We start from the raw sequence: 25981 nt of genomic DNA, 5'->3' as shown, positions 1-25981 counted from the left end.
AGGCTTGGCCCTCGCGAGGGTCTTGGGTTTGTGTTGGTGAAGATGGGCCGTGTTGGGCCCCCCTTTGAGCCACGCCGCAGGCCGCAAGCAGGCAAGTCTGGGGACCCCCGTTCCCAGAACACCGACAGTTTTATAAGGCTATGTTTATACTTTTGCCTGAAAGTAGTATGATGCCTCCTGTGCGGCCGTTTATGTATACATGTGTATAACTTAAAAGATTGCAGCCGTCGGCTTCAACCCCCATGCATATAATGCAGAGGTGCTAGCGAAAAACGCGTGTTCACACTTAACCCAACGTCTTGGTCCTATTAAGGAGGTGATAGCGTAGCGAACGAGGCAACCGGACTATAATGCTTTAACACTTTCACTTGGCCATAGGAGTTTGACAGTGGGGCTACTAGATAGCCCCTGGTGGCTCCTCACTCTCCCGATCGCGGGGTGCGTACATGCCTGGCCAGAAAACGGCCCTTCGTTAAGGCGGAGGAATTCTAACATTCCGATAGGTCATCGAGTGGTTGACCAGTCTCACGCTATATCATGACAGTCAGTTTTCGGCTTTCTCTACTGAGGTGCTTGTCCGGATGAACCAGGGCACAATCGCAGTAGTTCTCCTGGTGCTACCTTAGCCGATAAAGCGGAACGTAAGGCACCAAAACACAGGAGCCGGGCAAACCCAACATTTGACCAAAGACAATGATTCAGAGCTGATGCATATAAGGCCAAACTCACGACGCCGAACACTCCCTAAGGTATTCGGTCTTTATGGTATAAACCGGGCCTAAATAGTGCCTTTGTAAGAAGCCCCTTGTGTCCAGGTACATGCATTATTCTGACGTGGCCACATGCCAAGACGTCAGCATCCTTCTCAACTGTGCTGAGAATTCGGTGGATGTGTATCAACAAGAGACAGTAAAAAAAGGTTTACACAGGGTCTTAATCTAAAAAGAATCCTTGGAGCGGGTCCCTGCTGCACGTCTGCGCCTGTGTCTCCGTTGTGCCGTATCCTGGACGGGTGTAGCACGATGATCATCTGTAAAAGAGAGGAACGTAGGTGAAAAAGTTGTCATGCAAAAAGATAGTTTTTAAAGAAACCATGTATAATTCAAGATGAGTAAAAATTGCCACTTGTCTGCGCGCATTGAGCCCCTTGTATTTGTAATAGGGGTGTGACCATTGATCCGGTATGAATTACATATAGCTGCGCCGGACTCGTATAACCGTGTCCGAGGTCTTGACGACCTGTTAAATGCTTTAGTTGGTCAGGCCATTTTTAGTGTGCGGCTGCCAAGGCAGCCGCACTCTCTTCAGCGCGCAAAGATCGCTTAAAACTTCCGTTCACTGTAATGATGCCGCGTGGGCCGGCCATCTTGAGTGTGAGGGAAGCGTAGTGCGGTATTGCATTAAAGTGAATGAAAGCTTCGCGTCCAAGTAGTGCTTGATAGCCACTTTGGAACGGAGCGATGAGGAAGGTTAAATGTTCGCTACGGAAGTTATCGGGGAAGCCGAATATAACCTTTAGTAGCAAGGAGCCCGTGCAATGAGCACCTGGGCCTGGCGTTACTCCTTTAAAGGTAGTATTGCTTTGGCAAATTTTTGTTGGGTCTATCCCCATTTCGCGGATTGTATCCTAGTATATCAGGTTTAGACTGCTGCCACCGTCCATCAGGACTCGTGTGAAGTGGTATCTGTCAATTATTGGGTCTAATACCAGGGCAGCCCATCCTGCACGCCGGATACTTGCTGAGTAACCACGATGGTCGAAAGTGATCGGTTGAGACGACCAGTGGCAGGACTCTGCGGTGATAGGCCCTTGGGCATATTTTTCCGGGAGTGCCATTTTGTTTCTTCCCTTGATCACGTGTAACACGTTTACTGTTTTGACTTCTGGTGGAAATTTCTTTTGTTCCCCAGTGTCTTGCTTGAGAGGCTCATCCTCGTCTTCGCTTGGTGTATCCTCCCCCTTGTGTACGGCGTTGAGCTTGCCGGACTGCTTGAAGACCCAACATTCTCTGTGGGTATGATTAGCGGGTTTACCAGGGGCGCTATGGATCTGACATATTTGGTCCAGAATTTTGTTTAGGCTGGACAGTTCGTCTCTGGCGCCTTTAGAGGGCGGCTTTTGCTGACCTGGCCGAGAGCTTTTGAATCTGGCATTTATTGCCGTGCTCTTCGTGCTGTCTTCTTTATTCAGGTGTTTGTAATTGTTGTTGCGCCGTGATTTCCCATTTCCATCTCTAACTTCGGATGTACTGGGGTCGCTGGTGCTGCATCTGGCTAGCCAGCTATCCCCGCCCGCGCAGAAGCGGGTCATGAGGCTTGTTAATACTGCCATTGTTCTCGGCTTTTCTTGGCCGAGGTGTCTGGTAAGCCATTCGTCACGGATGCTATGCTTAAACGCTGCCAAGGCTTCGGCGTCCGGACAGTCGACAATTTGGCTCTTTTTAGTAAGAAACCTATTCCAAAGCTTTCGGGCTGACTCTCCGGGCTGTTGAGTTATATGACTCAAATCATCCGTGTCCGGAAGTCGGACATAAGTCCCTTGAAAATTTGCCCAGAAGACGTCTTCGAGCTCTTCCCAACTTCCAATGGAGCTTTCGGGGAGGCTCTTAAGCCAGTGCCGAGCTGGCCCTTTGAGTTTGAGGGGTAAATACTTAATGGCGTGGAGATCATCTCCCCGAGCCATGTGGATATGGAGGATATAGTCCTCAATCCAGACCCCAGGGTCTGTTGTTCCATCGTATGCCTCTATGTTTACGAGTTTGAATCCCTCTGGAAATTCATGGTCCAGCACCTCATCGGTGAAACATAGGGGGTGTGCGGCACCCCGATATCTGGGTGTACCGTGTTGTTCGGATGTTTGCTATGTTGCATCGTATGCTGGAGCACACTTGCATGGTCCATAGATGGATCTGGTTTCACCCTCCTTTTGATGCGAGCCCTCGTGTAGACCGCGTATTGGCTTATGTGTGGCATTGCTTGCCGCTTTATGTTGGCTGTGAGGTCGTCTATCCGGCCAGATGGCTGTTTTAATTTTTGGTTGTGGGGGGTCTGAGGCCTCCTCATCGAATTTAGGTAGCAACTTCCACTTTGGGTAGCTCTTGGTGGGGCGATTGCCGCCGTACTTCGCTGCTATGTTGAGTACTTTGCTCCATCTGATTTGGAGTGTGTCCTGCGCAGCCTTGAGCCTTTGCTTCTGCTTTTTCAGACTCCTCGCGGTGGCAACAAGCCTTTGGCGGGCATTCTGCTGCTCCGGGTGCTTGTCTGGCGTTATGTCGTCCGGACTATCATCTTTGACAGAATTGGTTTGTCCGGTTTGATTCTCCGTATTGCCGTGGTCCGGCGGTGGTTCGCCATGCTCCAACGCTGGGTCTGTATGATCGTTATTTTTGCCAAGGCGGGATTTGGGGCGGCGCTTGCGCCGCCGCTTTGACTGCTTCTCGAGGGAACAAGCGTCCTTCTGTTCCTCGTCGTCGTCTTCTTTTGGTGTGTCTACCATGTATATGTCATATGATGAGGTGGACGTCCAGCGCCCTGTGGGCGGTGGTTCCTCTTCGCCTCCCGCATCATCGTCCATAGAGTCAATGTATTCGGAGTCGAAGTCGAGCATGTCGGTTGAGTCATCGACAGTGGCTATTAAGTGGGTGGTGGGTGGGCGTCGAATTTCTTCGTCGTCCGCATCCCAATCCTGTTGGCCATAATCCAGCCAGGGCTCTCCTGACAAATAGAGAGACCTTAGTGAATTCAGAATGTTGCCGAAGGGCGAGTGCTGAAAGATATCCGCGGCGGTGAATTCCATGATGTACGCCCAATCGGATTCGATTGGCAGGGGCGCGGATGGTTCGGAGTCTGGAAAAGAGTCCGACACCTTGGAGTCACGGGCTGCGCAGAGGGTTAGGCTGGTGTTCAGCTCGATCGCTGTTGAGACTGCAGCCCCTGAGGCGGTGTCTAACCACCCGTCCTTGGTTAACGCAGTTGGCTCCGAGCTAAGGGTCGGAGCTGATGCGGGCGCAGCCTCTGGGGTACTGTTCGGCGGCAGAGCTAGGTCATACCCATCGCGACAGTGCGGCGCGCCCGGCTGTGGCTCGAATCTGTCGAAGATCAAGTCTCCACGGATGTCGGCCGTGTAGTTCAAACTTCCAAATCTGACCTGATGGCCAGGGGCGTAGCTTTCAATCTGCTCCAGATGGCCAAGCGAATTAGCCCGCGGTGCAAAGCCACCGAATATGAAGATCTGTCCGGGGAGAAAAGTCTCACCCTGGACCGCATCGCTATCGATGATAGTAGGAGCCATCAAGCCTAACAGCGACGACAGGGAGGAACTCTCAATGAAAGCACCAATGTCGGTGTCAAAACCGGCGGATCTCGGGTAGGGGGTCCCGAACTGTGCGTCTAGGCCGGATGGTAACAGGAGGCAGGGGACACGATGTTTTACCTAGGTTCGGGCCCTCTTGATGGAGGTAAAACCCTACGTCCTGCTTGATTGATATTGATGATATGGGTAGTACAAGAGTAGATCTACCACAAGATCAGAGAGGCTAAACCCTAGAAGCTAGCCTGTGGTATGATTGTATGTTGTGGTTGTTGTCCTATGGACTAAAACCCTTCGGTTTATATAGACACCGGAGAGGGTTAGGGTTACACAAGGTCGGTTACAAAGGAGGAGATATCCATATCCGTATTGCCTAGCTTGCCTTCCACGCAAAGTAGAGTCCCATCCGGACACGAGACGAAGTCTTCAATCTTGTATCTTCATAGTCTAACAGTCCGGCCTAGACGCATAGTTCGGGACCCCCTACCCGAGATCCGCCGGTTTTGACACCGACAGAGACCATCTTCATCCTACGCCTCCTACGGATTGATAAACCTTAGGTCATCCACTTGAGGGAAATTTGCTACTGTCCTACAAACCTCTGCACTAGGAGGCCCAACAACGTCTATAAGAAGAAGGTTGTGTAGTAGACATCAGTTAGTTGCGGGATTATGCATTACGGAATGAGTAAAGCGACTTGGTGGTAACGAGATCGAACTAGGTATTGAGATACCGACGATCGAATCTCGGGCAAGTAACATATCGATGACAAAGGGAACAACGTGTATCATTATGCGGTTTGACTGATGAAGATCTTCATAGAATATGTGGGAGCCAATATGAACATCCAGGTTCCGCTATTGGTTATTGACCGGATACTTGTCTCGGTCATGTCTACATAGTTCTCGAACCCATAGGGTCCGCACGCTTAACGTTCGATGACGATTTGTATTATGAGTTTATGTGATTTGATGACCGAAGGTTGTTTGGAGTCCTGGATAAGATCACGGACGTGACAGGGAGTCTCTAAATGGTCGAGGCATAAAGATTCCTATATTGGAAGGTTACATTCGGACACCGGAATGGTTCGAGTCGTTTCAGATGAGTTTCGGAGTACCGGGGGTTAGCGGAACCCCCCGGAAGTTATTGGGCCTCATGGGCCTAATGGTGGAGGCAGGCCAAGGAGTGGCGCGCGCCCCCTAGCCCAAAACAAATTGGACTAGGGCTATGGGGGCCGACCCCCCTTTCCTTCTCTTCTCCTACTCCTTCCCCCTTCTCCTTATGGAAGTAGGAAAGGGGGGGTGAGTCCTACGTGGAGTAGGACTCCCCCCCCCTTGGGCGTGCCACCCTTGGCCGGCCTCCTCCTCCCCCCCTTTATATACGTGGGAGGGGGGAACCCCATAGACACACAAGTTGATCTTTTAGCCATGTGCGTTTCCCCCCTCCACAGTTTCACACCTCGGTCATAACGTCGTAGTGCTTAGGCGAAGCCCTGCGCCGGTAACTTCATCATCACCGTCACCATGCCGTCGTGCATGCCGACGAAACTCTCCCTCAGCCTCAACTGGATCAAGAGTTCAAGGGACGTCACCAAGCTGAACGTGTGCAGATCGAGGAGGTGTTGTGCGTTCGGTACTTGATCAGTTGGATCGCGAAGACGTTCGATTACATCAACCGTGTTACTAAACGCTTCCGCTTTTGGTCTACGAGGGTACGTAAACACATTCTCCTCTCTCGTTGCTATGCATCTCCTAGATAGATCTTGCGTGATCGTAGGTAAAATTTTGAAATACTGCGTTCCCCAATAGTGGCATCCGAGCCAGGTCTATGCATAGATGTTATATGCACGAGTAGAACACAAAGAGTTGTGGGCGATAATAGTCATACTGCTTACCAGCATGTCATACTTTGATTTGGCGGTATTGTTGGATGAAGCGGCCCAGACTGACACTACATGACCACGTTCATGAGACTGTTTCTACCGCCGTGCTTCGCACACAAGTGGCTAGTGGGTGTCTGTTTCTCCAACTTTAGTTGAATCAAGTTTGACTACGCCCGGTCCTTGTTGAAGGTTAAAACAACACACTTGATGAAAAATCGTTGTGGTTTTGATGCGTAGGTAAGAACGGTTCTTGCTAGAAGCCCATAGCAGCCACGTAAAACTTGCAACAACAAAGTAGAGGACGTCTAACTTTTTTTTGCAGGGCATGTTGTGATGTGGTATGGTCAAGACGTGATGATATAAATTGTTGTATGAGATGATCATGTTTTGTAATAGTTATCGGCAACTGGCAGGAGCCATATGGTTGTCGCTTTATTGTATGAAATGCAATCGCCATGTAATTGCTTTACTAAGCGGTAGCGATAGTCGTAGAAGAAATAGTTGGCGAGATGACAACGATGCTACGATGGAGATCAAGGTGTCAAGCCGGTGACGATGGTGATCATGCCGATGCTTTGGAGATCGAGATCAAAGGCACAAGATGATGATGGCCATATCATATCACTTATTTTGACTGCATGTGATGTTTATCCTTTATGCATCTTATTTTTCTTAGTACGGCGGTAGCATTATAAGATGATCTATCACTAAATTTCAAGGTATAAGTGTTCTCCCTGAGTATGCACCATTGCTACAGTTCGTCGTCCCGAGACACCACGTGATGATCGGGTGTGATAAGCTCTACGTTCACATACAATGGGTGCAAGCCAATTTTGCAGAAGCAGAATACTTGGGTTAAACTTGACAAGCCTAGCATATGCAGATATGGCCTCAAAACACTGAGACTGAAAGGTCGAGCGTGAATCATATAGTAGATATGATCAACATAGTGATGTTCACCATTGAAAACTTCTCCATCTCACGTGATGATCGGACATGGTTTAGTTGATATGGATCACATGATCATTTAGATGACTAGAGGGATGTCTATCTAAGTGGGAGTTCTTAAGTAATATGATTAACTGAACTTTAATTTATCATGAACTTAGTCCTGATAGTATTTGAAAATTATGTTCTAGATCAATAGCTCACATTATAGCTCCACGTTTATTTTTGATATGTTCCTGGAGAAAAATAAGTTGAAAGATGATGGTAGCAATGATGCGGACTGGATCCGTGATCTGAGGATTATCCTCATTGCTGCATAGAAGAATTATGTCCTTGATGCACCGCTAGGTGGCAGACCTATTGCAGGAGCAGATGCGGATGTTATGAACGTTTGGCAAGCTCGGTATGATGACTACTTGATAGTTTAGTGCGCCATGCTTTACGGCTTAGAACCGGTACTTCAAAAACGTTTTGAACGACACAGAGCATATAAGATGTTCCAAGAGCTGAAATAGGTATTTCAGACTCATGCCCGGGTCAAGAGGTATGAGACCCCTGACAAGTACTTTGCCTACAAGATGGAGGAGAATAGCTCAACCAGTGAGCATGTGCTCAGAATGTCTGAGTACTACGATCGCTTGAATCGAGTGGGAATTAATATTCCAGACAAGATAGTGATTGATAGAGTTCTCTAGTCACTATCACCAAGTTACTGGAACTTCGTGATGAACTATAATATGCAAGGGATGACGAAAACGATTCCCGAGCTCTTTGCGATGCTAAAATCAGCGAAGGTAGAAATCAAGAAAGAGCATCAAGTGTTGATGGTTAACAAGACCACTAGTTTCAAGAAAAGGGGCAAAGGAAAAGGAAGGGAACTTCAAGAAAGAATGGCAAGCAAGTTGCCACTCCCGTGAAGAAACCCAAAGCTAGACCTAAGCCTGAAACTGAGTGCTTATACTACAGAGGGAATGGTCACTAGAAGTGGAATTACCCCAAATACTTAGTGGATAAGAAGGATGGCAAAGTGAAAGGTATATTTGATATACATGTTATTGATGTGTACTTTACTAGTGTTCATAGTAACCCCAGGGTATTTGATACCGGTTCAGTTACTAAGATTAGTAACTCGAAATAGGAATTGCAAAATGAACAGAAACTAGTTAAGGGCGAGGTGATGATGTGTGTTGGAAGTGATTCCAAGGCTGATAAGATCACCATCGCACACTCCCTCTATCTTCAGGATTATTGTTGGATCTAAATAAATGTTATTTGGTGTTTTGCGTTGAGCATGAATATGATTGGATCATGTTTATTGCATTATGGTTATTCATTTAAGTCAAAGAATAATTGTTGTTCTTTTTTACATGAATGAAACCTTCTATGGTCATACACTTAATATAAATGGTTTATTGAATCTCGATCGTAGTGATACACATATTCATAATATTGATGCCAAAAGATGCAAAGTTGATAATGATAGTGCAACATACTTGTGGCACTGCCGTTTAGGTCATATTGGTGTGACTAAGACTCCGTTCTCCGGAACAATGGAGCGAGCCACTGACTTATTGGAAACAATGCATACTAATGTATGCGGTCCGATGAGTGTTGAGGCTCGCGGCGGGTGTCGTTATTTTCTGACCTTCATAGATGATTTGAGCAGATATGGGTATATCTGCTTAATGAAACATAAGTCTGAAACATTTGAAAAGTTCAAAGAATTTTAGAGTGAAATGGAAAATCATCGTAACAAGAAAACAAAGTTTCTACGATCTGATCGCGGAGGCAAATATTTGAGTTACGAGTTCGGTCTTCATTTGAAACAATGTGGAATAGTTTTGCAACTCACGCCACCTGCAACACCACAGTGTAATGGTGTGTCCAAACGTCGTAACCGTACTTTATTAGATATGGTGCGATCTATGATGTCTCTTACCAATTTACCACTATCGTTTTGGGGTTATGCTTTAGAGACGGATGCATTCACGTTAAATAGGGCACCATCTAAATCTGTTGAGACGACACCATATGAACTGTGGTTTAGCAAGAAACCTAAGCTGTCATTTCTTAAAGTTTGGGGTTGCGATGCTTATGTGAAAAAGCTTGAACCTGATAAGCTTGAACCTGATAAGCTCGAACCCAAATCGGAGAAATGCGTCTTCATAGGATACCCAAAGGAAACTGTCGGGCACACCTTCTATCACAGATCCAAAGGCAAGATATTCATTTCTAAGAATGGATCCTTTCTAGAGAAGGAGTTTCTCTCGAAAGAAGTGAGTGGGAGGAAAGTAGAACTTGATGAGGTAATTGTACCTTCTCCCGAATTTGAAAATGGTTCATCACAGAAATCAGTTCGAGTGACACCTACACCAATTAGTGAGGAGGTTAATGATGATGATCATGAAACTTTAGATCAAGTTACTACCGAACCTCGTGGGTCAACCAGAGTATGATCCGCACCAGAGTGGTACGGTAATCCTGTTCTGGAAGTCATGTTACTAGACCATGATGAACCTACGAACAATGAGGAAGTGATGATGAGCCTAGATTCCTACAGATGGCTTGAGGCCATGAAATCTGAGATAGAATCCATGTATGAGGACAAAGTGTGGACTTTGGTGGACTTGCCCGATGATCGGCAAGCCATTAAGAATAAATGGATCTTCAAGAGGAAGACGTACGCTAATAGTAGCGTTACTATCTACAAAGCTCGACTTGTCGAAAAGGGTTTTTGACAAGTTCAAGGTGTTGACTACGATGAGAATTTCTCACTCGTAGCGATGCTCAAAGTCTGTCTGAATCATGTTAGCAATTGCCACATTTTATGAAATCTGACAAATGGATGTCAAAACTGCATTCCTTAATGGATTTATTAAAGAAGAGTTGTATATGATACAACCAGAAGGTTTTGTCAATCCTAAAGGTGCTAACAAAATGTGCATTCTCTAGCGATCCATCTATGGACTGGTGCAAGCATCTCGGAGTTGGAATCTACGCTTTGATGAGTTGATCAAAGCATATAGTTTTATACAGACTTGAGGTGAAGCCTGTATTTACAAGAAAGTGAGTGGGAGCACTACAACCTTTTTGCTAAGTATATGTGAATGACATATTGTTGATCGGAAATGTAGAATTTTCTGGAAAGCATAAAGGAGTGTTTGAAAGGAGTTTTTCAAAGAAAGACCTCGGTGAAGCTGCTTACATATTGGGCATCAAGATATATCAAGATAGATCAAGACACTTGATAAGATTTTTCAATGAGTACATACCTTGACAACATTTTGAAGTAGTTCAAAATGGAACAGTCAAAGAAGGAGTTCTTGCCTGTATTGCAAGGTGTAAAGTTGAGTAAGACTCAAAACACGACCACGGCGGAAAATAGAGAGAGAATGAAAGTCATTCCCTATGCCTCAGCCATAGGTTCTATAAAGTATGCTATGTTGTGTAGTGATAACCCACAAGTATAGGGGATTGCAACAGTTTTCGAGGGTAGAGTGTTAAACCCAAATTTATCGATTCGACACAAGGGGAGTCAAAGAATATTCTCAAGTATTAGCAGTTGAGTTTTCAATTCAACCACACCTGGAAACTTAATATCTGCAGCAAAGTAATATGACAGTAGTGGTAACAGTAGCAAAAGTAATATTTTTGGTTTTATAGTGATTCTAATAGTAGCAACAGAAAAGTAAATAAGCGAAGAACAATATATGAAAAACTCGTAGGCATAGGATCAGTGATGGATAATTATGTCGGATGCGATCGATCATGCAACAGTTATAACATAGGGTGACACAGAACGAGCTCCAGTTCATCAATGTAATGTAGGTATGTATTCCGAATATAGTCATACGTGCTTATGGAAAAGAACTTGCATGACATCTTTTGTCCTACCCTCCCGTGGCAGCGGGGTTGAAAGGATCGATATGGTTGACTAGAGGGGGGGGGGTGAATAGGCAACTAACAATTTTTAGCTTTTCTTTAACAATTTAAACTTTGCATCAAAGTAGGTTGTCTAGATATGCAACTAGGTGAGCAACCTATATGATGCAATAAGGATAGGAACACAAGCAAGCAAGTGATATGATACAAATAAGCTTGCACAAGTAAAGGCACGAGATAACCAAGAGTGGAGACGGTGGAGACGAGGATGTGTTGCCGAAGTTCCTTCCCTTTGAGAGGAAGTACGTCTCCGTTGGAGCGGTGTGGAGGCACAATGCTCCCCAAGAAGCCACTAGGGCCACCGTATTCTCCTCACGCCCTCACACAATGCGAGATGCCGTGATTCCACTATTGGTGCCCTTGGAGGCAGCGACCGAACCTTTACAAACAAGGTTGGGGCAATCTCCACAACTCAATTGGAGGCTCCCAACGACACCACGAAGCTTCACCACAATGGACTATGGCTCCGCGGTGACCTCAACCGTCTAGGATGCTCAAACACCCAAGAGTAACAAGATCTGCAAGGGATTAGTGGGGGGAATCAAATTTCTCTTGGTGGAAGTGTGGATCAAAGCCTTCTCAACCACTCCCGAGCAAATCAACAAGTTTGATTGGCCAGGGAGTGAGATCGGGCAAAAATGGAGCTTAGAGCAACAATGGAGCTTAGGGATGGAAGAGATGAGTCAACGGGGAAGAAGAGAACCCCTTATATAGTGTGGGACAAAGATCCAACCGTTATCCACCTACCAGCCCGCGGCCAGCGGTACTACCGCAGGGCCGCGCGGTACTACCGCAGGGCCGCGCGGTACTACCGCTTGCTACCAAGCGGTACTACCGCACGGACATGCGGTACTACCGTACAGGCCCGCGGTACTGCCGCAACCCCAGCAATAGCAAGGTCAGATCAGAAACACAGGATCTGAGGGCGGTACTTCCGCGGGCGCGGTACTACCCCGCCCCCCATGAGGTACTACCGCACAGCAGGAATCCCTTAGCCAGGGGGAAGGATACAACCGCGCCTACTTCCGCAAAGAAACGGAAGAAGCAAAAATCCGACACAGTAGTACTGCCGAGGGGCGGTACTACTGCCTGACAACATAGCACGGTACTACCGCGGAGCGAAAGCGGTACTACCGCGGTAGGCGCGGATGTAAGAAATTACATTGCTCCTACTACCGCGAAGGAGCGGTACTAGCCTGGTGAGCAACGGTAGTGCAGCTCCAGGGGAGCGGTACTACCATGGGCACCCGCGGTACTACCGCGCCACCGCACGGTACTACCGCTGGTGCCTACGGTACTACCGCTCACCTGGGAGCAGTACTACCGCGAGCCAACCGAGCAGCCAAAACCAAGGAGGCGAGAAAATGGAGGAAGCTCCAGGGGAAAAGGAGGGGACTAGAAAGAGACGTGTACATGATGATTCCACCCAAACCTTTCCGACGCGGACCCCCTCTTAATAGTACGGCTTTCCTACGACTCAAACCCACCAAAAAGAAACGTAGAAAAGATGCCGTATTCAACAGTCTTCGAGGGGCACCCAACCGTCTTGTGCCTAGCGATGAAATGTCTAGGATACTCAAGGCACACGATTAGTCCGCAAACGCGTTGTCATCAATCACCAAAACACCTTAGGGATAAATATGCCCTTACAATCTCCCCCTTTTTGGTGGATTGATGACAATACGGGATTTGCACAAGGAAAATAATATTAAGCAACCGCAAACCCCTCCTCTCTAGAATATAGACGGGCTCCCCCTAGATGTGTGCCTCCTAGATGAGTGCTTTGAACTACACGGCACACATACTAGGATCAAAGCTCCTCCTATATTATAGAGACAAGGCATATCTAGTAAGGAAGGCTATCACTAGACAAGATAGCACAAACATAAGTTAACTAAGATAGAGAGAGTGCATATGTCTTACACCATATGTAGGATAGGTCTCGAAGGCACAAACCAAACAAAAGCAAACAAGGTCCAAACGACAAAGACAAAGCAAACACACCAAGCACGACACAACGCAAATCCCTACACTCTCCCCCCCTTTGGCATCGAGACGCCAAAAAATGCAGAGAGGACACCTACACACACGGGGTGGCTCAGGTAGAGAAGTCATCCCACTGCTCCTCGTGCTCCTCGTCAGACTCAGCGGCGGGGACGGTCTCCTCGATGTCTTCCTCTTAACTCATCCACTTGTACCCCTGCTTCGTCATCTAGGCAGCCTCTGGCGTGATGACGTCCTCAGAACCGCGAGACACATCCTCTCCAAAGAGCCTCATGACCTTCTTGTCACAGCGGCGACTCTCCTTGTCAGCCACGTGAGTCCTGTACTGTCTCTTTGCCTGCATGCAGAAGAGAGTCTTCATCTTGTCCTTTAACTTCTTGGCCCATGATGGCTTAGAGGAAGGAGCGGTAGACCTAGCAGCACGATCCTCAGCAACATGCTCTGCACCAGCCTCCTCCTCACCAACAACCCTCCTAGCAGAAGAAGCCTCAGCACGGGTGGTAGTGTTGGCCCAGTTGGGCTTGACGCGGAGGCTGATGGACTCATGCCGAATCCAGTCTGGAGCAAGGAACTCATCACAAGGGTACATCTTCTCCCAAGTGGTGGAGAGCAGCAGAAACAGGTACGGTCCATAGATAGGTACCTTGCGAGTGAAGACCGCAAACCGAAGCTAACACCACATGATGTGTGAGACATAAAGTGGCTGAGTCTGAGATGAACGTGCCTCTGCACACAGCAGCAACATATCCACTAGATAGGCATGCACCTTGTCCTTGTCGCCAATGCGTGGGAACAGAGTGTTGTGGAAGATGCGATGCATGGTATCCAGAAAGGATTTCAGCACCCAAGTCGACTTGCCATTGGGGAGCACCTTCTCAACAAGGAATGGCTGAAGCAGGTTCTTGTTGGCAGACTCAGAGTTGGCGTGGGGGCGAACACCAACGGGTGTGTGAAGCCCGTCATCAGGAATGTGAAGTAGATCCATGAACTCCTTCCATGTAGCAGACAGCTGACGGCCGTTGGTCATCTAGGTCATCCTCCACTCATCCCCGGGATGAAAGTAAACAGAGGCAAAGAACTGACAGATATGCTTAGGGTTGTAGTCAAGGTGAAAGGAGATCACCGGCTCAATAGCAAACTGCTCCACCATGTCCAGAGCCTCTCCAAAATAGTCATGAAACTTGTCCTTCCGCATGTGATTCATGTCTATCCACTTGACATCCACGAAGGTATTCTTCTTGTTCTTGATCACATCCAGGTAGATTAGAGCCTGTTGCTTGGTCCAGAACAACTCGGTGCCTTTGAGGACAGCCCGAGGATTCACATAGGGATTGATCTTCCGGTGTTCGACATACTCAGTGACTGAAATCTCGTCCATGCCCTTAGCAGGTTCCTTTTGCTTGCTGGCAGTGGCCTTGACATTGCGCTTGGGGGCATTGGAGCCCTCTGGGGCTTCATCTTGGGGGTTGCGCAGACGCTTGGAGCCAGTGTCACGACTGGGATTGGAACAGCGAGAGCCACCACCTGAGGCACAAAACGCAAAACACCCACGACAAGCAAGAAGGATCAATGCAAAGACCACAACAAAGCAATAGAAACATGCAGAGAGCACAAAAGACAATTGCCTAGAGAGAGATTTGACCCCTATGGTAGTACTACCAAGTGTTGCGGAACTAAGGTCGTAGTACCGCTCTTAGTCACGTTAGTACCGTGTAAGGTCATGGTAGTACCGGGTCTAGGAGCGGTAGTACCAGCTTAGTGCTGCAGCTAGCACGGTAGTACCGCGTCTGATGGGCGGTAGTACCGCACGAGCTAGTGCGGTAGTACCGCACATGAGACACGGTAGTACCGCACCGCATCAGATCTGAACTAGTTCAAATCTGAGAAAAGCCCGCGAAACCGCGGCGGTACTACGGTTGGATAAATCTACCACAAGACAACATATCAAGTATGATTCCTACGCAACACGACTCTCCTACATCCTACTCTCGCACAGATTTGGCCTAAAATCTCAAGAACAGCAAGCATCTCCCCAAAAACCTAGAAGCGAGAGAACAACCAAGAAAAAGAGGGATTTGGGGAAAAACCTTGGTCCATGGCAAGAGGAAGTGGTGGGGAACGATACCACCGGTCGGAATCCGAGGAGAGTGGCCGGAGACAGAGATCCGGCGAGGACCTTCGGCGCCATTCTTGAGCAAGAGAGAGAGAGACGTGGGGAGAGAGACAAGTGAATGGGTATGGGGAGTTGGAACTCCCCTTCCCGAGTCATAACCCCCACGCTCCCTCGATAGCGCGGTAGTACCGTGCCTCATCGCGGTAGTACCGCTCGGCGGAAGTACTGCACCTGAGCGGTAGTACCGCGCTATGGCGCGGTAGTACCGTGTCTCTCAAAGCGGTAGTACCGCGGCAATCCGCGGTAGTACCGTGGGCTCAAGAAGATGCACGTTTCAAGCACACGAAAAACGAGGTCTTTGCACGAACACTCCGAGGCAACACGACACCACAAGACCACTCTACACACACAGGCAAAAAGGCAAACGACAAAACGAAACAAGCACGAGACACCACCTCTCCAAAGAGAGGGCAGTGGCCGTAGCCACCTATGTTTGAGTCAATTGGTATGGCACCACGAAGAATTATCCTTGGGTCCATGACCAAAACTCGTCTGTGAAGCACAAGTACCATCAAACATGGCTAAAGTGAAATACTTGTTCAATTTATGCATAATGGGGGGAGGGAGAGTTCATTGAGAGAACAACACTCCCCCTATGTCCATGCCTACATCTAAACAAGACAACACGTTGAGTATGGTGGGGTGTGCAAGGGTTCAAGCAACATTGCTCGAATCAATGATATTTAGCTCATGCCTTAACTCGCGAAATCTTGCTTCATCCAAGGGCTTCGTGAAAATATCTGCAAGGTTATCATGAGTGTTGACATAGTTGAGCTAGATCTCTCCTTGCCTAATGTGATCCCGAATGAAGTGATACCGGATCTCAATATGCTTCATCTTGAAGTGTTGCACCGGGTTGAGAGAGATCTTGATGGCACTTTCATTGTCACACCAAAGAGGCACTTTGTCACAAATGACACCGCTACGTCTTGAGCTTGCGTTGGTTTTCCCCGAAGAGGAAGGGATGATGCAGTAGAGTAGCATAAGTATTTCCCTTAGTTTTTGAGAACCAAGGTATCAATCCAGTAGGAGCCCACGCTCAAGTCCCTCGTACCTGCACAAAGCAATAGCTACTCGCAACCAACGCGATTAGGGGTTGTCAAGCCCTTCATGGTCACTTATGAGAGTGAGATATGATAGATATAATATTTTTGGTATTTTTGATATAAAGATGCAAAGTAAAAAGTAAAAGCAAAGTAAAAAGCAAAACGATATTAAAGTAATGGAGATTGATATGATGAGAATAGACCCGGGGGCCATAGGTTTCACTAGTGGCTTCTCTCAAGAGCATAAGTATTCTACGGTGGGTGAACAAATTACTGTTGAGCAATTGACAGAATTGAGCATAGTTATGAGAATATCTAGGCATGATCATGTATATAGGCATCACGTCCATGACAAGTAGATCGAAACGATTATGCACCTACTACTATTACTCCACTCATCGACCGCTATCCAGCATGCATCTAGAGTATTAAGTTAAAAATAGAGTAACGCCTTAAGCAAGATGACATGATGTAGAGAGATAAATTCATGCAATATGAAATAAACCCCATCTTCTTATCCTCGATGGCAACGATACAATACATGCCTTGCTGCCTCTTCTGTCACTGGGTAAGGACACCGCAAGATCGAACCCAAAGCTAAGCACTTCTCCCATGGCAAGAACTACCAATCTAGTTGGCCAAACCAAACGGATAATTCGAAGAGACTTGCAAACATAACCAATCATACATAAAAGAATTTAGAGAAGATTCAAATATTATTCATTGATAGACTTGATCATAAACCCACAATTCATCGGTCTCAACAAACACACCGCAAAAAGAAGATTACATTGAATATATCTCCACAAGAGAGGGGGAGAACTTTGTATTGAGATTCAAAGAGAGAGAAGAAGCCATCTAGCTACTAACTATGGACCCGAAGGTCTGAGGTAAACTACTCACACTTCATCGGAGAGGCTATGATGATGTAGAAGCGCTCCGTGATGACGGCCCTCTTCTGGCGAAGCTCTGGAACAGGCCCCAAGATGGGATCTCGTGGATACAGAAAGTTGTGGCGGTGGAATTAGGTTTTTGGCTCCTATTCTGATCGTTTGGGGGTACGTGTGTATATATAGGAGGAAGGAGTACGTCGGTGGAGCACCGAGGGGCCCACGAGGCAGGGGCGCGCCCTAGGGGGGGGCGCCCCCACCCTCGTGACCTCCTCTTTGATCCCTTGCAGTACGGTCCAAGTCTCCTGGATCACGTTCGGTGAGAAAATCACGTTCCCGAAGATTTTATTCTGTTTGGACTCCGTTTGATATTCCGTTTATCCAAAACACTGAAATAGGCAAAAAACAGCAATTCTGGGTTGGGCCTCCGATTAATAGGTTAGTCCCAAAAATAATATAAAAGTGGAAAATAAAGCCCAATATAGTCCAAAACAGTAGATAATATAGCATGGAGCAATAAAAAATTATAGATACATTGGAGACGTATCAGGCATCCCCAAGCTTAATTCCCGCTCGTCCTCGAGTAGGTAAATGATAAAAGGAGAATTTTTGATGCGGAGTGCTACTTGGCATAATTTCAATGCAAATCTTCTTAATTGTGGTATGAATATTCAGATTAGAAAGATTCAAGACAAAAGTTTATATTGACATAGAAAATAATAATACTTCAAGCATACTAACAAAGCAATTATGTCTTCTCAAAATAACATGGCCAAAGAAAGTTATCCCTACAAAATCATATAGTATGGCTATGCTCCATCTTCCCCACACAAAGTATTTAAATCATGCACAACCCCGATGACAAGCCAAGCAATTGTTTCATACTCTAACTTTTTCAATCTTCATGCAATACATGAGCGTGAGCCATGGATATAGCACTATAGGTGGAATAGAATGGTGGTTGTTGAGAAGACAAAAAGGAGAAGATAGTCTCACATCAACTAGGCGTATCAACGGGCTATGGAGATGCCCATCAATAGATATCAATGTGAGTGAGTAGGGATTGCCATGCAACGAATGCACTAGAGCTATAAATGTATGAAAGCTCAACAAAAGAAACTAGTGGGTGTGCATCCAACTTGCTTGCTCACGAAGACCTAGGGCAATTTGACGAAGCCCATCATTGGAATATACAAGCCAAGTTCTATAACGTAAAATTCCCACTAGTATATGAAAGTGACAACATATGAGACTCTCTATATGAAGAACATGGTGCTACTTTGAAGCACAATATACGAGACTCGCTATATCATGGTGCTACTTTGAAGCACAAGTGTGGAAAAAAGGATAGTAGCATTGCCCCCTTTTTTTGGGCCTTCTTTTTTTGGCCTTTCTCTTTTTTTGGGACAATGCTCTATTGAATGATGATCATCACACTTCTATTTATTTACAACTCAATGATTACAACTCGATACTAAAACAAAGTATGACTCTATATGAATGCCTCCGGTGGTGTACCGAGATATGCAATGAATCAAGAGTGACAAGTATGAAAGAATTATGAACAGTGGCTTTGCCACAAATACTATGTCAACTACATGATCATGCTAAGCAATATGACAATGATGGATGTGTCATGATGAACTAGATGGTGGAAAGCTGCATGGCAATATATCTCGGAATGGCTATGGAAATGCCATAATAGGTAGGTATGGTGGCTATTTTGAGGAAGGTATATGGTAGGTGTATGATACCGACGAAAGTTGCGCGGTATTAGAGAGGCTAGCAAGGGTGGAATGGTGAGAGTGCGTATAATCCATGGACTCAACATTAGTCATAAAGAACTCATACTTATTGCAAAAATCTAGAAGTTATCAAAGCAAAGTATTACGTGCATGCTCCTAGGGGGCTAGATTGGTAGGAAAAGACCATCGCTCGTCCCCGACCGCCAGTCATAAGGAAGACAATCAATAAATAAATCATGCTCCGACTTCATCACATAACGGTTCACCATACGTGCATGCTACGGGAATCACAAACTTCAACACAAGTATTATTTAAATTCACAACTACTCAACTAGCATGACTTTAATATTATCACCTCCATATCTCAAAACAATTATCATGCTTCAATCTTTTCTTAGTATTCAACACACTCAAAAGAAAGTTTCACAAATCTTGAATACCAAGCATATTATTATTAAGCAAATTACCATGCTATTAAGAGACTCTCAAATTAATTTAAGTGAAGCATGAGAGATCAATAGTTTCTTTAAAACAAATCCACCACCGTGCTCTAAAAGATCTAAGTGAAGCACATAGAGCAAAACTATCTAGCTCAAAAGATATAAGTGAAGCACATAGAGCAAAACTATCTAGCTCAAAAGATATAAGTGAAGCACATAGAGTATTCTATCAAATTTTAATTCATGTATGGCTCTCTCAAAAGGTGTGTACAGCAAGGATGATTGTGGCATACTAAGACACAAAGACACAAATAATACAAGACGCTCCAAGCAAAACACATATCATGTTGGTGAATAAAAATATAGCTCCAAGTAAATTACCGATGGAAGTGGACGAAAGAGGGGATGCCTTCTGGGGCATCCCCAAGCTTTGACTTTTTGGTGTCCTTGGATTATCTTGGGGGTGCCGTGGGCATCCCCAAGCCTAGGCTCTTGCCACTCCTTGTTCCATGATCCACCAAAAGAATTCACCCAAAACTTGAAAACTTCACAACAGAAAACTCAAAATAGAAAACTCGTGAGCTCCGTTAGCGAAAGAAAACAAAAGACTATTTAAAGGTTCTGTAATGAACTAATTATTTATTTATATTGGTGTTAAACCTACTGTATTCCAACTTCTCTATGGATTATAAACTATTTTACTAACCATAGATTCATCAAAATAAGCAAACAACACACGAAAAACAGAATCTGTCAAGAACAGAAAAGTCTATAGTAATATGTAGCTAGCGCAAGATATGGAACACCAAAAATTCTAAAATAAATTTCTGGACGTGAGGAATTTATCTATTAATCGTCTGCAAAAAGAATTAACTAAATATCACTCTTCAAATAAAAATTACAGCAGTTCTCGTGAGCGCTAAAGTTTCTGTTTTTTACAGAAAGTTCAACAAGACTTTCCCCAAGTCTTCCCAATGGTTCTACTTGGCACAAACACTAATTAAACACAAAAAACACAACCAAAACAGAGGCTAAATAATTTATTTATTACTAAACAGGAGCAAAAGGCAAGGAATAAAAATAAAATTGGGTTGCCTCCCAACAAGCGCTATCGTTTAACGCCCCTAGCTAGGCATAACAAGCAAGGATAGATCTAAGTATTGCCATAGTAATAAGATAGATTTGTGAAACTCATTTCATATTCTCTACGTTCAGGAGCAAGTTTTCTTTGAGGCAACCAAAAGTAATCAAAAGGATTAAATTTAACGGGACAAAAGTCCCCAAGATCAACCTTGGGAGGTATAGGTTCCTCCTTTGGTCCTTCATAATGCACCACCAATTCATCATTATAAGCATTCTTTTGACAGAACTTTGTGAGACTATATTCAAGAGAATATCCTAGTTCATTATTTAGAATATCCAAATCATCATTAAGATCAGAAATTCTATCGACTAAAACATTGGTATGAACCTTTCTTCTTATATTTTCATTGAAAGCAACATAATCTAGAGATTGAAAACGCATTATTTCTTCTTGATCAAAGAGGATAGCCTCTATGGGAGGACGGTAAGCATCCACCCTATAATGCGCAAAGATTTCTTTGGCTTCTGTTATTATGAATCTAAACTGATGAGCCAAAAATATAGTAGCGGCACGCTTAACAGAAGAATGCTCAATATTAGAAAATTCCAGAAAAATCCTTTGTATAGAAGGATGCATGTTCATGAATTGTCTTTCAAGTTCAACTAGAAGCATGGCAATAGCGTCCGCAAGACTACTAGTTCTGTGAAGGATAGAACTACCCATAGAAGGTAAAGCACCGGCACAAGTAAAGAAATCTTGAATAACTCCTTTTCCAATAATATTACCACTACCAACACGGAATTTTTTTTGTATGAAAGATCGTAGGTTCTTTAGCAGGAGTATCAGAATTTTCCATGATATTGTTATCGCCCAAATTGGCGATAACCTCCCTAGTTTCAGACATAATGACAAGCAGGCAAACAAACTAACACACAAGCAAATAAAGAGGCAAGCAGAGAGGGAGGATAGAGAGAAAGGGCGAATAAAACGGCAAGGGTGAATTGGGGGGAGAGGAAAACGAGAGGCAAATGGCAAATAATGTAATGCGAGAGATAGGGATTGTGATGGGTACTTGGTATATTGACTTTTTGCGTAGACTCCTCGGCAACGGCACCAGAAATCCTTCTTGCTACGTCTTGAGCTTGCGTTGGTTTTCCCCGAAGAGGAAGGGATGATGCAGTAGAGTAGAGTAAGTATTTCCCTCAGTTTTTGAGAACCAAGGTATCAATCCAGTAGGAGCCCACGCTCAAGTCCCTCGTACCTGCACAAAGCAATAGCTACTCGCAACCAACGCGATTAGGGGTTGTCAAGCCCTTCATGGTCACTTATGAGAGTGAGATATGATAGATATAATATTTTTGGTATTTTTGATATAAAGATGCAAAGTAAAAAGTAAAAGCAAAGTAAAAAGCAAAACGATATTAAAGTAATGGAGATTGATATGATGAGAATAGACCCGGGGGCCATAGGTTTCACTAGTGGCTTCTCTCAAGAGCATAAGTATTCTACGGTGGGTGAACAAATTACTGTTGAGCAATTGACAGAATTGAGCATAGTTATGAGAATATCTAGGCATGATCATGTATATAGGCATCACGTCCATGACAAGTAGATCGAAACGATTATGCACCTACTACTATTACTCCACTCATCGACCGCTATCCAGCATGCATCTAGAGTATTAAGTTAAAAATAGAGTAACGCCTTAAGCAAGATGACATGATGTAGAGAGATAAATTCATGCAATATGAAATAAACCCCATCTTCTTATCCTCGATGGCAACGATACAATACATGCCTTTCTGCCTCTTCTGTCACTGGGTAAGGACACCGCAAGATCGAACCCAAAGCTAAGCACTTCTCCCATGGCAAGAACTACCAATCTAGTTGGCCAAACCAAACGGATAATTCGAAGAGACTTGCAAACATAACCAATCATACATAAAAGAATTTAGAGAAGATTCAAATATTATTCATTGATAGACTTGATCATAAACCCACAATTCATCGATCTCAACAAACACACCGCAAAAAGAAGATTACATTGAATATATCTCCACAAGAGAGGGGGAGAACTTTGTATTGAGATTCAAAGAGAGAGAAGAAGCCATCTAGCTACTAACTATGGACCCGAAGGTCTGAGGTAAACTACTCACACTTCATCGGAGAGGCTATGATGATGTAGAAGCGCTCCGTGATGACGGCCCTCTTCTGGCGAAGCTCTGGAACAGGCCCCAAGATGGGATCTCGTGGATACAGAAAGTTGTGGCGGTGGAATTAGGTTTTTGGCTCCTATTCTGATCGTTTGGGGGTACGTGTGTATATATAGGAGGAAGGAGTACGTCGGTGGAGCACCGAGGGGCCCACGAGGCAGGGGCGCGCCCTAGGGGGGGGGGCGCCCCCACCCTCGTGACCTCCTCTTTGATCCCTTGCAGTACGGTCCAAGTCTCCTGGATCACGTTCGGTGAGAAAATAACGTTCCCGAAGATTTTATTCCGTTTGGACTCCGTTTGATATTCCGTTTACCCGAAACACTGAAATAGGCAAAAACAGCAATTCTGGGCTGGGCCTCCGGTTAATAGGTTAGTCCCAAAAATAATATAAAAGTGGAAAATAAAGCCCAATATAGTCCAAAACAGTAGATAATATAGCATGGATTAATCAAACATTATAGATACGTTGGAGACGTATCAGACACCGTAATCCTTTAAAGTTTGCCTCATCCATAAGAGTTGTGCACAACAACTGCCGGCCGCCACATACTCCGCTTCGGTGGACGAGAGAAACACACAACTTTGCTTTTTGGAAGACCAACTTACCAAAGAGCAACCAAGGAATTGGCACCCTCCGGAAGTGGACTTCCTATCCACTTTGTCTCACGCCCAATCGGAATCCGAATATCCTACAAGCTTGAAGTTTTCTCCTCTTGGATACCATAAGCCAAAGTTTGGGGTATGAGCCAAATATCGAAAGATTCGTTTGACCGCCACATAGTGACTTTCCTTAGGTGCGGCTTGAAACCATGCACAAATTCCCACACTCAACATGATATCCGGTCTAGATGCACTAAGGTAGAGAAAGGAGCCTATCATGGAGCGATATACCTTTTGATACACCGCTTTACCATTGGGATCTATGTCAAGTTGGCACTTGGTGGGCATTGGAGTGGAAGCCGGCTTGACATCACTTAGCTTGAATCTCTTGAGCATGTCTTGAGTATATTTGGCTTGGTTGATGAAGGTTCCTTCTCTTCTTTGCTTCACTTCGAACCCTAGAAAGAACTTCAACTCTCCCATGGAAGACATCTTGAACTTTGAGGTCATGAGAGCAGCAAATTCCTCATTGAAAGCTTTGTTAGGGGAACCAAAGATAATATCATCAACATATAATTGGCACACAAACAACTCCCCTTTGACCTTCTTAATAAAAAGAGTGGGGTCGATTAGCCCAACTTCAAAACCACTGTCTTGTAACAACTCGGTAAGGTGGTCATACCACACACGTGGGGCTTGTTTAAGGCCATAGAGTGCCTTATCGAGTTGATACACATGATCGGGAAAGTAGGGATCCTCGAACCCGGGGGGTTGCTTGACATAAACCAATTCATTAATGGGACCATTAAGAAAAGCACTCTTCACATCCATTTGTTGTAACTTAAAGTTATGATGAGAAGCATAAGCAATCAACATGCGAATAGATTCAAGACGAGCAACGGGAGCAAAGGTTTCACCATAGTCGATACCCTCGACTTGGGAGTAGCCTTGTGCTACCAAACGAGCCTTGTTGCGAATGATAATCCCATGTGCATCTTGCTTGTTCTTAAATATCCACTTGGTTCCAATGACATTGTGGTTCCCCGTCGGTCTTGGCACCAATCTCCACACTTTGTTGCGCTCGAAGTTGTTGAGTTCTTCATGCATGGCATTGAGCCAATCCGGATCTTCTAGCGCCTCATAGACCTTGTGGGGTTCGACACAAGATACAAATGCGTGATGCTCACAATAGTTTGCTAATTTTCTACGAGTGCTTACCCCCTTTCTTAAGCTTCCAAGCACATTCGTCATGAGATGATCCTTGGTGGAGAGCTTGGAAGCAACCTTGGCGGCACGACGCTACAATTCCTCCTCGAGGGTGAGACAAGGAGTGGTCACTTGATCATCTTGAGCTTGTTCTTGTTCTTGAACTTGCTCGGAGGAGAGAACTTGACCTTGGGCATCACTTGATGTGTCAACACCATATTGAGCATGATCTTTCCCTTGGTCATGTTCTTGAGGATTAGGGCCTTCATGTTGTTCTTCAGAAGCGTGTGGGCCTTGGGTTGGTGATGGCTCCACTTGAGTGGAGCATTGTCCTTCTCCTTCGGCCACAAGGGGTTCCTCAATGGGTAGGATAAAGCCAACACCCATTATTCTTATGGCTTGAGGAGGAATTTCATCACCTACATCACAAGTGCCACTTTGCTCCACTTGGGAGCCGTTATTCTCATCAAACTCCATGTTACATGTCTCCTCAATAAGTCCCATGGATTTATTGAGGACACGGTAAGCATGAGAGTTTGTAGCATAACCAAAAAATATTCCCTCATATGCTCTAGCCTCAAATTTAGACAACCGAACACCTTTCTTGAGAATGAAACACTTACACCCGAACACCTGAAAGTACTTGAGGTGGGCTTGTTACCGGTGAGTATCTCATATGGAGTCTTGTTCAAGCCCTTGCGGAGGTAGAGCCGATTGGATGCATGACACGCGGTGTTGATGGCTTCGGCCCAAAAGTTGTACGGAGACTTGAACTCCGCCATCATGGTCCTTGCCGCATCCATCAACGTCCGGTTTTTCCTCTCCGCAACACCGTTTTGTTGAGGGGTGTAAGGTGCGGAATATTGATGCTTGATCCCCTCATCACTAAGAAACTCATCCAAGGTGTAGTTCTTGAACTCGGTGCCGTTGTCACTTTTTATTGTCAAGATCTTTGCATTGTGTTGACGTTGTGCTTCATTTGCAAAGTCAATGTCGGTTTGTTGGGTCTCGCTCTTCCTCTTGAAGAAATACACCCAAGTGTATCTTGAGTAGTCATCCACAATCACCAAGCAATACTTCCTACCCCCAAGACTAACGAAGGATGGAGGCCCAAAGAGATCCATGTGAAGGAGCTCCAAAGGCCTCTTTGAGTATATGATAGTCGTGGGAGGGTGAGCCTTCTCATGTAGCTTTCCTTCGATACAAGCACTGCAAGCACGATCTTTAGCAAAACTAACATTCCTTAGTCCACGGACATGGTCCCCCTTGAGAAGACTTTGCAAAGATCTCATATTGACATGGGCTAGACGGCGATGCCAAAGCCATCCCACATCAACTTTAGCCATTAGGCATGTCGCGGTCTTAGTGGGTCGCTCCGAAAAGTTATTCACATATAGACCGTTCTCGACATGCCCAACAAAGGCTACTTTAAGAGTCTTGCTCCACAAGAGGGACACAGTATCAATATCAAAGAAAGTGGCAAAGCCCATGATTGCAA

This window comes from Triticum urartu, chromosome 1A (genome assembly GCF_056163025.1).
Source record: "Triticum urartu cultivar PI428250 chromosome 1A, HENAU_Tu73, whole genome shotgun sequence".
Lineage (NCBI taxonomy): Eukaryota > Viridiplantae > Streptophyta > Magnoliopsida > Poales > Poaceae > Triticum > Triticum urartu.
This window is presented reverse-complemented; position numbering follows the sequence as displayed.